The sequence below is a fragment of the Falco peregrinus genome, chromosome 14, assembly GCF_023634155.1.
Source record: "Falco peregrinus isolate bFalPer1 chromosome 14, bFalPer1.pri, whole genome shotgun sequence".
In the NCBI taxonomy this organism is placed as follows: domain Eukaryota; kingdom Metazoa; phylum Chordata; class Aves; order Falconiformes; family Falconidae; genus Falco; species Falco peregrinus.
In genome coordinates, this window is record NC_073734.1 from 6,901,903 (window position 1) to 6,915,330 (window position 13,428).

General features: G+C 38.1%; 1 long non-coding RNA gene across 8 annotated transcripts in view; it reads left to right on the plus strand.

The window, feature by feature from the left end:
* The first annotated feature begins 2,952 nt into the window (after positions 1 to 2,952).
* Positions 2,953 to 13,428, plus strand: part of LOC114011415 (uncharacterized) — a 39,814-nt gene continuing 29,338 nt past the window's right edge. For 5 of the 8 annotated variants that reach the window (XR_008749775.1, XR_008749777.1, XR_008749774.1 and 2 more), the window contains exons 1-4: positions 2,953 to 3,099; positions 5,795 to 6,037; positions 10,741 to 11,003; positions 11,622 to 11,707. This is a non-coding gene — a long non-coding RNA (uncharacterized LOC114011415). Of the gene's footprint in view, positions 3,100 to 5,794; positions 6,038 to 10,290; positions 10,427 to 10,740; positions 11,004 to 11,621; positions 11,708 to 13,428 lie in introns of all 8 variants that reach the window. The other 3 variants (XR_008749773.1, XR_008749776.1, XR_003553291.2) reach the window with 3 other exon arrangements.

The following is a 13,428-nucleotide window of genomic DNA, read 5'->3' on the forward strand; positions in this document are numbered from 1 at the left end:
TGAGGTTGATATGGAAGAGTTCACTGGAAAAAAATGAAATGTGGACATATTTTGCATATCCCTGTGCTGGAAAAGGGCCTCTTTTCTGTTCTCCCTGCTTCCTTGAAGTGGCCTCCTGTATTGGGAAACAGTTTCTTAACTTCAGCTAAGCTCAGTGTGTCCTGGGTGAGTTTTGAGAAATGTCGGACTCATTCGCTGTTACTTAACTAGAGTCTGTCTTAGATTGTTAGTCTTGGTTTACCCTCCAATAACTAATAAAAACTCAGCTAGCCATAAAATTATTCTTCTCCTAATTAGTGTTTTGGATTCTACTCATCCTCTTTTCCTTTCAACTTTCAGCAAATCTGGCATTTGTGCCCAGCACTCGTTCACAGCCTTAGAAATAAATCCTTCTATGCAGGGAACTTCCCTATTACCTGTTTTTCCTCTCCCTGATGGGGAAAGAATTACCTCCAAACTAAGGTGCTTAATTAAGTCATTGGCATTGTGATACAGCTGCTGACTTCACCTACTCTTCTTAATAACTCACACTAGTTAATGATTTGGCTGCTGCTAAGCTCTGGCTGGCATTAAGTGGCAAACTCTGTGAAATGGCTCCACGTGCCCACAGCTATCTAAACCCCTGTAATCTTAAAACTAGTTATATATTTTTAACTTCAGAAAGAAGTTTCAGATAATTACGTTTGGTTTTTTTTGGCAGATGTCAGTGAAAGGGCTGAAGGATTTCATCCCAACTGCATCATGGTTTTGTTTACTCTGTAGACAAAATACACTTAATAATCTATAAAAATCTGCATCAGCTAATAATAATCTATTCACTTTTTTCTAGAAGCACTAAGCTTGCTTGTGTGTAGATGCAGAGATGGAAAATTCTGGTTTAAGGTTTGGGGTTTTTTTCCTCTTTTTTTTTTTTTTTTTCCTTTCTTCCTCCCCCCCCCCCCCCCCATTACATTTGAGGTTCTGTACTTGTGGTATGTCAGCTAATTAGTTTTAGGCGAATTAATCTTCAAGTGACACTGGGAGGTGGGAAGTTAATTTTCACTCGTTCCTTGTTTCTTTATGACTATCTAATTATTCATGAATGTTGTAGGGGTTATGTTCTAGAAAGGCAACTCAGCATGGGGTTAAGCAGTGCCCGAACAGAGGAAGCAGGAGAAAAAATTTACATTTTTGACAGGCATACAGCTGCTTTGAGATTGTCATTCTCCAATTTTCATTTCTGTCCTGTTGGTATTGTAAATTATTAATGAAACAATGATTACTTGTACAATCCTCTGAATTTCCAAAGAGCTTTGTTATTATGAACTAAGACACCTGTCATGTGCTCGAGAGAAGTTATGATCTCTGAGCCAGATTTCCTCTTCCATTATGCTTATGAAACTTGCTTATGAATCAAGGAGTTTGGCATTCAGGAAGAAGCATATTTATGTTGCGAATTAAATAGAACAAAGAAAGACTTGTGATACAGGTTGGAATAAGGCCTTTTAAAAACAGAGGAAGAAATGCTGGCTCAGGTGGTCGTAAAGAATCTTACAATGCAGAAAAAAAAGTAAAAATTCTGCAGGTACCATGGTTTAAAGGACAAAAAAATGTAGATAAAAATAATAAGGGAAGAACTTAAATAAAAGTCTCAGAAAGAGCAAAGAGCAGTGTCTTTATGGAAAAAAGGAAGATGAAGCCAAACAGGTAAGATTGGGAAAAGTTTACATTATTCTTTTTTGTTCGCAGTTGCTACAGTTGTTTTGTTTGATATGCAAGGAGTAGAGATGGTCAAATGTGTTCAGTAACTAGCAAAAAGAATGTCTCCAAGAACACAGCTTCAATATTTACAGTCAAAATGGGAAGAGGAGAAATGCCTCAATTTAAAATAACCTTTCCCCCAAAGGCAAGTGTAAAATAACGTTAGTAATTTCTCAAAAAATGTGGGATATATTTGTTTTCTTTGGACTTTTCCAGATAAATTTTTGACTTTTCTGAACCCAAACTATATAGTTTTAATTTTGTTCCACTTCAGCTTTGGTGTTCTTCAAGACTCAAGAGCAAATATAAAAAATGGTTTCCCCACTCTTCCCTTTTGACCTTTGTAGAGAAGAAAAGGAAACTGTGGCCAGTGCTGAGACACCAAAGAGACGAGATGTGTAAGAAAGAGACACCAAGGTTAGCAAAAGGGTTCTAAAACTGAAAAGCCAGTTTTTAACTGAATGCAAACCAGAACAGAGCAACAATTGAAACAGAGAAAACTCAGCAAGACATTAAATGCACAGATCACTCACCATTTTCATGCAGGACCCTTGAGGTCTTAGTTCAACAAATTTCAGTACATTTCTTCTTTGCAGCAAGTTCCTACCTTAAGGACTTCTGGGATGTGGTGCTTTCTTCTTACCATCACTTATAAAGCTTGACTCTGCATCTGCTCCCTATCATGACTAACAGATTTGTGTTGATGGTTTCTTGTTTTCTGCCTAGTTTTTCCACCTTGTACTCCATGATCTGCTTTTCCTCATTGTTTTCTGCACTTTCAGTTGCTTTACAAGACTTAATGACTCCTGTTTGTGCCAGAGAGTCTCACCTTGGCAGCCTTTTCAGCAGAGCATAGCATACAAACCAAACAGATTTTATCCATCCCAGAAACATTTCCCCTCCCAATACCTGCTCACCTTCCTCCCTCACTTTTTGCACCACTATGAAACAATACTTGGAATATTTTGTTAAAAAAAGAAAAAAGACTAAATTAATAAGCTAATAAACCTTTCCTTTACTACTTGGTCTAAACCACACTGTTTATTAAGTGATTTATACAGTGATCATTTTGAAGCTGGCTTTAACTGTAATGGTACTGAAGAACAGCCACATACTCATCACTTGAAAGAAGCAGATGAGTTTGCCCATCTCAGTTTCAGGTAAATAAATGATGCAGGCATTAATATAATATTTGGCTGTTGTTTCAGAGAACAGAGCAGACAGCTGGATTTTCAGTGATGGCAGAAGAAAAGTTGAGGATCCAGATACAGGAAGCAGGATTAACTAAAAGAAGTGAGGAGGTAGTCCTCAAACTTGTCAATATTTCTAAGAACTGCAGATAAGACTACAGAAAACCCAGTAAGTACTAGCTTTCCCTCTGTCATTTTATTATGATCCATTCCAGGCAGAATTTATTTTTCAAATGGTGTGTATCCAGCCAATTTCATGTCACATCCTCCTCTTCCTCTTGTTAAAATCTAAGCAATATAGCTTTCTCCAAAAAAAAAAAAAAAAAAAAAAAAAAAAAAAAAAAAAGGCAGCATAGTATCTTGATGATTCTTAAGAGATCTCTTCTTACAGTTAAAGGTATGTTAGAAAGAAAATTGATGTATCTTCCTTTCTTCTTTGCATGTTCTTGGTACCACAAGCTGTGCACAGCATGCTTTCAATTAATTTAAACTAAGTTTCCATCTGCTCCAACAAATGTAGAATTTGAGTGAAAGACAGTGTGATGGAGTGACATGAAATACGCTAATAGCAAACACTAATGTGAAAACCAGTCTTCTGTGGAAAATGTAATATCCATAGTGCACTCTTTCTACTCCATATTAAAGGCTCACTTTAGTGAAAAATGATTATTGTTTTCAATATTTGCCTATTCAAGATAGAAAACGAAAGCTTTGGCAATGGAGATAAGAGATTTACATTTTACAGAGTATGGTAATGCAAAGAACAAGATGTATCAGATCGATTCCTTTTTAATTGCCACTTTCATCAAGCTTTATGTTATGGAATTATTTCATTATGTTTCTACACTTAAAGCAAAAGAACACAAATGCTGAATATGATTAGCACTTTGGAAGCTTTGGCTTTGTTATCAGTTTGATCAGAATACTGTGTATTTTGCAGATATTCTATTTTACCCCCAACAAATGAAAGTTTCAAGAAAGGTATGTAAATTAGAAAAGCCATGGCCACAGCAAAATAACTACAATGGCTACATTCAAGTAATGACACAGACTAAATTACAGTAACTGTGTACAACAAAAGCAACAAAAGCTTTTTCCTACTAAATGTATGCACTTTTTACAGACATTACTGTAGTCCTTTGGATGTGGGTTTTGGTGGGGCTTTTTGTGTTCTTGCTGTTTTTTTGGTTTTTTTTTTAGTTTGTTTTGTTGTTTTGGTTTGGGGTTTTTTTTTTCTTTTTTGTTTTTTTTTTAGTATAAAGTAGGAACCTAACTGTGAGTCTGGTACCAGCCTTTCAAACAATAACTCTTTAAAGCCATGTGGTAATTAAATTCTCCCTGCAGCCCAGTCTTGTTCCCAATTGAACAGGTTATGGCTTTTCCCCCCAATTTAAATTAGCATGTGAATTTGAAAAAGGGAATTTATTTTGGACACTGGTTCCTCTTCCCTGTGTTTCTTACATTAACTAGTGTGCTTTTAACAATGGTTTGACCCCTTCAAGTGATCAAATAAATGCAAATCAAAACTCTAGACCTGGTGAGATGCACAGGGAAGAATGGTGACAGCATTACTGTGAGCAATACAAGTAAAAGATATTAAGATTATTCTTGATAATTCATACCTTAACCTCAATACTGATTGCACTTAGAAGTAGAGTTTCATAGAGGATAATTCTCTATAATCTTGTGCAGATCCATGGAAAGCGATGTCACAGTTTTGTGGCAATTGTATACCTGGGTCCAAACTTGCAGTAAAGAGAGATACTTCTCAACTGCTGCAGTCTATAGCCACCACCTCTTTCTAGGTTAAAGTTCCTCAGACACTGATGGGTTATTTTTTGAGTGTTTGTTTAGTTCTTGTTGTTTGTTTGTTTGTTTTTTTTAAGACACGCCTGGAAGGCCTTCATTCTTGGCAAGGCTGGGCAAGAGCTGAATTGCAGGTGTCCTCATAGCCTACCTACAGAACAAACAGTGTAAGAGATACCCAGTAGATACAGGAGAACATCCTTCAAAGTGAGAAAAAAAAAAAACACTGCATTTCTTCCTTTCCCTGGGACTATATAAGCATCTAGCATTTTAGCAGTGTGCCCTCATCACTAATTTATGGCAATTTTGGGGGAGACATTGCTTGCCATAGCTGTTCCATTCTGCAGAAAAGAATTATAGATTTCCCAGGGCAAGATGATGTGTGAGTAGAAGATGTTTAATTTTCTGTAGTTTGTTTTTAGTTTGCTGCAAACAGTCCCAACCAAAGAGAAAGTCTGTTCTTCAGATAGGTGCTTTTCTTCATTACGTGTGCTTTAGATGTAGCCATGGTTTCAAAGACAGAAGGATATGAGACAGGAAAGGTTTATAATAGTTTCATCTGTCCAGCTGGCACAGGTTAGTAAGAAAAAAAAAAAAAGGACATTCTTTTGGACATACACTAAAACCATTCTTCACTGATAGTTAGCAAATGGTCTATGTGTCCAAAAGCTTGTGCGTTTTCCCAATTATGTCATACGGTCTAATAAAAAGTATTAACTTTCCCTACAGATCTCTCCTCCGTACTGCTCTATAGGACATTTATACACCTACAGCAGATAACGTCCTCAAAAATTTATATGTTCAACCTGAAACCTTTGTAAGAGAAGTAATTAGAGAGGCTTAATTAGGGCTGGCATGACAAAACATATGTCAATAAACCTGTCCAATTCTGCCCAGAAAGGAATTTTCAAAGGGCTCTGACTGCTGTGTTAGTCATGCTCATTTTTCAGGTACTATATATAACAGTATAATACTTAACCACCATTCAATGTTTTTCCAGTTGGGACCGTTTCATGCATAACTCAACAATTTAATCAATCTATCTCATTCATTGTTAGATTATAACTGGTGTGACTGCAAAGAAGTGAGAAGAAAGGAGAAAATGAGATGCTCCATTAGAAAATACCATCCAGAATTGACAGATTAAGCTATTTGAAATGAAGGCAATCGTGAATGATTTTGGGGATATTTTATTTTATGTGTAAATCGGATCATTGGCTGAAAAATAATCACTTGGTCCATCAAAGACATAACCCAGAAATGAGGTGGAGATAGAAGTTAACAGAGGATGAGTAATAGAGGTAAGAGATCAAGCATGCAGCAAGGCAGGATGATAATACAAGTTATTTAACACGGGAAACAATAGCAACTAATGGTAATTATCAGTAAAGCGAACACATTTTTCCCCTTATAAATCTGGGGCTGGTGTTGGTGTGACTTGCCTGAATGCAGATTTAGGAGAGAACTTTATGGATACAAAATGCTAACAAGAAAACAAGAATTATCAGAGCATCATGTGTGGGGGGAGAAGGGGAAGTCCAAGAAGATTAGGGGAATTAAGATCAGAATGTACAGGAGAAATGTGCAGCCCACTGGTATATGTGTTTCTAGACATTTCCTGTGTCCAAGAGAATAAAAGTCTCTAACGAACATAACTCTAGAGATCAAGCTACATATTTTTAGCCTGTAGGTTCCAAATTACACACTGATAGTCATTACTGAACAAAAGATGAACAAACACAGTCCCTTACATCTCTTACAAGATGAAAATCATGTCCTTAAAACTATGCCTGGTTTATTATATGTGTTAGCCAGAATTTTTTATCATGTTATACAAAATGCGGTATCTGCAGACATTCACTGTTACATGTGGGTGAGTGTAAATTGACAGAGATGAAGCAGAATATTACTAAAAAAATCTCCCTCTCAGAAGCACAGGAGAAAAGACTTCTCTGTCACATATGAACAGGTATTGCCTCTATGTGCAACTTCTGTGCCTAATGCCTAACATCAGCTGAGGAGAGCTCTCCTGGATGATTCTAATGTTTGTTAGCCATAACAGCTCCCTGCTAAAAACTATTCCAAACTGATGGATTCCTTCCTTATTGAAGTGCAGTTTCAGTATTTCTCGCATTGTTAATACAATGGTATAGTGTTTTGCTAGAATAGGAGAAAACATCCTGAATGTTAGTTCAGATGTTATTTCCAATAATATTTGGGGGCATGATAGAGAATAACATATATTTATAACTTAATCTGCATGTTTGAGGCAAATTACCTGAATCCATTATCTGACTTTTCTCCTTGTTTCTTAGAAGCCTAATTTGAAAAAAAAAAAAACACCACCATACATATACGGTGCATACACATTTATATATGGTGTGTCTGTGTATAGCTCTCAATTGTGATTTGAGCAATCTCCATAGGCAGAAAATATTTTTAGGCAGATTATTCTGTGTAGCATACAAAAGACAATAATTCAGCTATCAAGTATTCAATATTATTCACTCTGTTATATGGTGCCAAATTCTCTCTCTCACTTCCCCATCCTTAGGAATGCTCATTACTTGAAGTAAATTTGTGTTCCAGTCCTGAAGGATAGGATTTAAGATTAAGTATGGTTGTTCGTGACTAGAAAGACATGTCAATCTTGAAGCTTCTAGATTAAATTCAGAAGTTAAATTTGTCTAGTATTATCATGAAATGGAAATACACAGTCCTACTGTCAAAGTAGTTAAATATTCAGGAGTAAGACCATGGTTAATAGGACATTAATCATTAACCATTATTCAGAGACTGTTTGGATCAGGCTGGAGGAATTATAAACAGTATAAGTGAGCTCTGAAAAAGCCAGCTGAGGTTGGGTGACAAAGCTATTGAGTGGACAGGAGGAAAAAACTAATCTGTAGCTAGATAAGACTTGCACAAGTGACAGACCCACGGACTGCAATGAATGAACAACTTTCTGGCTGATTGATTGACTCAGATGTTAATAAGCAGTTCACTACCTAGACTTGTCCACAGTGGCAGTACATCGCCGGTCTCCCGGGAGTCATTCATGGACAGACTTTGGGCTGGCCTTACGGTGGCAGGCTGGAGAGCCTGCTGGACTTCAGCATAATTCTTTCTGTTCAAGAATGCCTTCCCAAATGGCTTCTTACAGGAAGAACACGCTGCCTTACAGGATGATTGCAGGGGCTGCACAGGGGTGTGAGTCTATATAAAGCAGTCAAATAACGGATCTTGCATCAGCTCCCAGTAAGTACGTGAAACTTCTCCAGAGTGGGAAAGAGAGTTGTCCTGCATTAATGCCAACCAGAAACGGTGTTCTGTCAGAGCTGCCGTATTGTATATGTGAGTAAGAGCTGGGTCTTTTTAGGGCTGCACATCATTGCTGGGCCACTAAATGAATACAGATGTCTTTTAATTTTATAGTAGGCTATTGATAATACAAATCTATTTATAATGCAGGTAATAGTTTGTAATATGTAACACTTTTAAAATACTTTTAGACGTTAAGTTTTAGCTTCCCAGTCTAAAACTTTTTACTATATTTATTATATGTTTAAGGTATTCCACCATTGAAAGAAAAGTTTTCTGGTGTACTTTTTACCATTTTCTTTGTTCAGCTTAATTTCTTTTTCTTTTTTATTGTTTTTTTTTCTTTTTTTTTTTTTTAAAGCAAATCTTTCTTACATGATGATAATACCTTAGAAGTAATCATTAAGATTAACAACTTTGCTTATATAAATTGTCATCTCAATTCACATTCAAGTAAACTAGAAGACAAACAGGTCTTTCTAGAATCCGTTTAAAATGATGTTGTTTGAATACTCCAGTTCTTCATATTCTCATTTGTGTTTTGGTTTGTGAAGGCTACTTCTGAATTAGTAAACGTGTTTTCAAGGCTTATATTAGATATTAGATAAGGTGCAAAATGATGCTAAAATATGCAGTGATAATTGACTGTCGATTTGAGAACATGTTCCCCATTGAACAGGTGCCTGTTGTTTCCTGTGAACTTGTGGTTATTGTTAATACACTGTTAACAGGTTCCCAGGAGTTCCCATGCAGCTTATTTCACACTTTGGATGTTGCACTATTTGCAACAATTCATGGAGTTCGGAAATGTCCAGGAGACCTTGTCAGGGACGGACAAGCAAAATGCTAATAAGGAAAACAGAAAGTCTGAGCCAGGATGCGACTGTTGCCAGACTCCATCAGCACTACACAATGTTGACATGAAAAAAAGAGTCCTTTCATCTCTTACAGCCATAAACCAATGGGGATGTTATTTATTTATTAACGGAGAAATAACAGAATGAAATACAAGGGAGGGCTTGAAAGAAACCCATTGTGTTACGCCGCTGACATCTCTCTCAAATGAATGAGTATCTGTGAATGGGTTTTGCTTCATAATGCAGCTATATAACACAATGATCTAATGGTCAGATCACTGTTTGCCATCCTGCAAAGTAATTTACAGTTCTACAAACTCAAAAGAAGATACCAGTGTATCCAAGCTGATCTGATTTATAGTCTTATGCTTTGGTGTAAATGCACCAGCTGTTTAAATATATACAAGGTGTAAAGGAATAGAGAGTCAGCCAATTGGACTTCCAAAGTCTTACGTCAGTCAAACATCAGACGTGAGGAATGCCTTAGACCTATGCTGCACTTCTGCTTGGAATAGTAGTTGGTAAAGTTTTGTTACATAATGAGGCTGACCTCCAAAGGGCAGGAATCGGAGTAGGCTGGCCTGTGTTCCCACTGAGATGTAAAACCAGACCCAGACTTCTAGGCAAATAGCTCATAAGCACCAACAGCATCATTAAAGTTTGGTTTGGCTTTCAGTCTCAAGCCCATCCTGGGTTTGGGTGTAAACAACTATTTATAGCAAATCTCTGCAGCAGGGCCCTCTGCTACTTAAAAGTTTGTGTTCCGCCAGTACTATCAAAACTGAGTGGCAAATTTTCACAGTCTTGACTCATGTGACTTCCTACTTCTACAGGTTAACTTTTTGATTGAGTGCTAAGACAAAAAACAAAAACCCAACCAAACAAAAAAAGAGGCTAGCAGGCTCCTTCAATGGTATTTCCTTAGAGATTTGGCATTCTTCTTTCATCTCAATTATGAGAAAGGCAGCAAAATACTTTCCATGAAAGTCTGGTTTATAACGAGTAAATGTCTTTGACTCGCAAGAAATTGGACAGCTGGTAAGAACCCTTCTTGACACAGCGGCCTTTAGTAAGAACAAACTATCAGGGATCTCCCATAGGCAAAAGCTGTTACATGACTGAGGAGCTAAGCAGGCTGAGAGTTTTATATTAATAAGTCTTAGGGCATTTCAAATTTATTTGTGTAAAAGAAAGACACAGAATGCCAAGAGCAGGTCTCTACAGAAACAAAGTGAGAGCTGACTGTGTTACGGGGGTAAGTAATGAATATGTTCTCTTTTTTGGTTTTTTTGGTTGGGTTGTTTTTGGTTTTTTTACACAGTGTTTCTCCAGACTTTGTGAAGACTCACATTAGAAAACATTTTTTTCTGCCCCAGATCTCCTTTGAAACTAAAAAAAAAAATAGAACCTTCAGCAAACCCCAAAAGTAGCAAAAAATCCATCTGCTAGGCTAATGAAGATGATTGGTACAAGTCTGTGCTGCCTACTGTCCCCACTTCCCTCTCTTTAAAGGTATTTGAATTGCCCCAATTCCCATATTAATTAGTCTGTAGTACAGTTTAATTGCATTGTACTATTTTTTTCCCAATGAATTGAGCTTTTAATGAGTATTCACTGTTTAATAACCAATTAAAAAAATAGCCTTTTATTTGGTGCTAGTGGGATAATGAAACTCATAACCTTAGCTGCTTATATTTATATACACACATCTATTTTAATCCTTTGAACAATAAATCTATTACATCTACATATCCATCCTTGTTATAAGTTATACCTTCACTAAATAATGACATTTAAATGCACATACTGCCTCCCTCTCTTGTTAGCCTAAGCAGGACAAGAGATGAAGAAGAGCTGCAGTAGCAAGAGGATTTTTGTATAAAATTGAAGAAAGCAAGCCTTGGATGCCATCCACTCAACCCCAGAAGACAGAGTTGTGTACAGCACACGTTTTCATTAGCTTCAGGTATTCAGTGCTCATTTGCTAAAGAACAAAGTACACAGTGCCAAGGAACAGAAATTAAAGAGTGTGAGAAAGTACTGCAGCCCACAAGTTGTGCAAACGATGACAGACAACTACAATTAAAAGGTAGGTTTATTACAGAACCGATAAAAGAGTAACCCCTGATGGCTCTTTAATAAGGTTCCAAGCTAGAGCATCAATGCAAGAATGATGACTGGATGTCAATGGCACAGAAACCACATGATAACGGTCTTAATTGAGTGGGGAAGGGTGGGGGGTAAAGAACCCAACTGAACAAAAAAAAATAAAAAATAAAAGCCCTTCCAGGTAACACTCTTGTTTTGTTTGCTGAGGTGGGGAGTCTGCTCATCTTGGACAAATGCTGACTGGCAGCTCCGCAGTACGTGGGGCCTGATGTGCACATCAGGGCTGATAGAAAGTGCAATGTCTGGCAGGAGTCTGGGGCAGTCTGACAACTGCTCAGCTGCCGCATGACCGCAGGGCTGCCCCACGTCCCCAGCCCTGTGTCTGGGGGGCTGAGGTGGCAGTCCCTGCTCCGGGAAGGGTCCACAGCTTAGGCCAGTGCCTGCCCTGAGCTACTGGCATGGCATGCCTCTGCACCCTGGCTCCCTGGTCATCATGCTGGGGTGGCTGTGCTTGCCAGGAGGGTAACGGGCTCTGCTGCCAGCATGGTTTTCAGCTGTGCCCTCTGACTGTTTCTGTATTTTTATCTTTATATTGCAGTTCTGTCCTTATCACTGAAACAGAGTGAGAAGAGGGCGCTTTGTGTTCTGATGGGACTAAAGACACAAGAGAACACAGCTTGACGGGTATGCGTAGGTCAAAACCCTGCAGTCGGCTCTGCCAGTGTGGCGGTGAGCAGCTGCACTGAGCCCTTGGCAGGGCTGAGGATATAGGGGTTTTTGCCCAGCTCAAAGGATTTCTCTCTAGAGTCATTATTGTTTTGACTTCTCTGTGCAGGGTCCAAGAGCAAGCCATTTTCTGATTAATGTAGTTTTTGCCATTAGTAACAGTGGCAAAACTTCCCAGGCACCATGACCGGGCTTTCCAGCACTGGTCTTGTTCTTACGTGATGTAGCTAATAGTCACAGCTTACACAGGTGAATTTTATTGCACCAAAGTCTAAATCTTTCCTTTAGACTTATTGTCTTGTAAGGTGGGTTATTCTAATTACTACAATATATCGTTTCTACTTTGCTTTATCTGTGGACTCTGTCCCTTTCTCTATGATCACCATATGAATTAAATATCCCTGATCTTGTTCTGTTTCTTTTTGCCAATCCACTGTACAAAAGGCAGAGCATCTGTTAATTGGGGCACCTGTTCTCTAGAGGTTTTTCGGTCTCGCTCAAAATCAAAGATGATGACAATTAACTTACCTTGGAGATACGGGGCGGGGGAGGGGGGAAGAAAGTATACGAGCTCATGATGACTTAAAAAAAGAAATAGTTTATAATTATAATTATTTTATCAGTTGGGGTGGCAGTGAAAACATTCAGCTCTTAGACATATGGCTTTCTAGTGATGTCAGGGAAACTACATGTTCAAATCCCACTAAAAGATAAGTCCCTTGGCACTAGCCAAGCCGATAATACCTGCTGTAACCCTAAGGCAGGTTTTAATCCCTGGTTTATGGCTACTTGGAAGGTATCTTACAGCACTGTTGCTTTACTGCAGCTGATCAAATAGCACAAAGAGTGACACACAGCTGATGTGATTATTTTTTTATTTATTTGTGTACAAAGAGGCATCATTTGATTTGCTGTCATTTCCAAGCGCAGGCTAGACTCATTATCTTATCACTGTCCCCAGCAGATCAGTTACAGCAAGGGTGAAGTTATCAGGATAGCTGGAATGGCAAAATTAGCCCAGCATAAAATTTGTTCCCAAGTGGCTGCTGGCATAAAGAGAGATAACAGCTGTAAACAACAATGGACACATTTATAAAAGCTAAAATTTCAAGAGCTTATTAGTGACTTGAAGAGTTAATGCAGTCCATAAGCACTGTCAACTTATGTTTGATCAACCTTCCGTTAAAAATACGTGTGGTCACTTTTAAAAGGCAACGCTATAAGAGTTTAATTTTGGTTTTTGTTTTTCTTTAAGTGCACGACAAAAAGCTGTTTATGAATGTCCCCCTTTCCAAATCAATTACTTCATTATTGTTACTGGCTTGCAGAACACTGCAAGCAATTAATTACTTGTAAGTGTCCAGCTATATTTTACACTCTAAATTTTCAGCATGCTTTGCAGTGAAGAAGTAGCGTAAACATTTTTGCTTTTCTTGGTTTGGACAGTTAGTCATAAAAAGTATATCCAGCCACAGCAATGATGATGAGGATCCCGCAATTGCATGTGGAAAAAGTAAGTCATAAGCAGTAAAATATACTGTCATATATTGTTGAAGTGTACTGGTCTAGAGTGACTTGCTGCTGTAACCGCAGGAGCAGCGAAGGTCATCAAGCACTGGGAGGTGGATGAGCAGAGTCCAGCCAGAGGCGTGGCAGTTGAGGAAGAGCATCCCAATAGT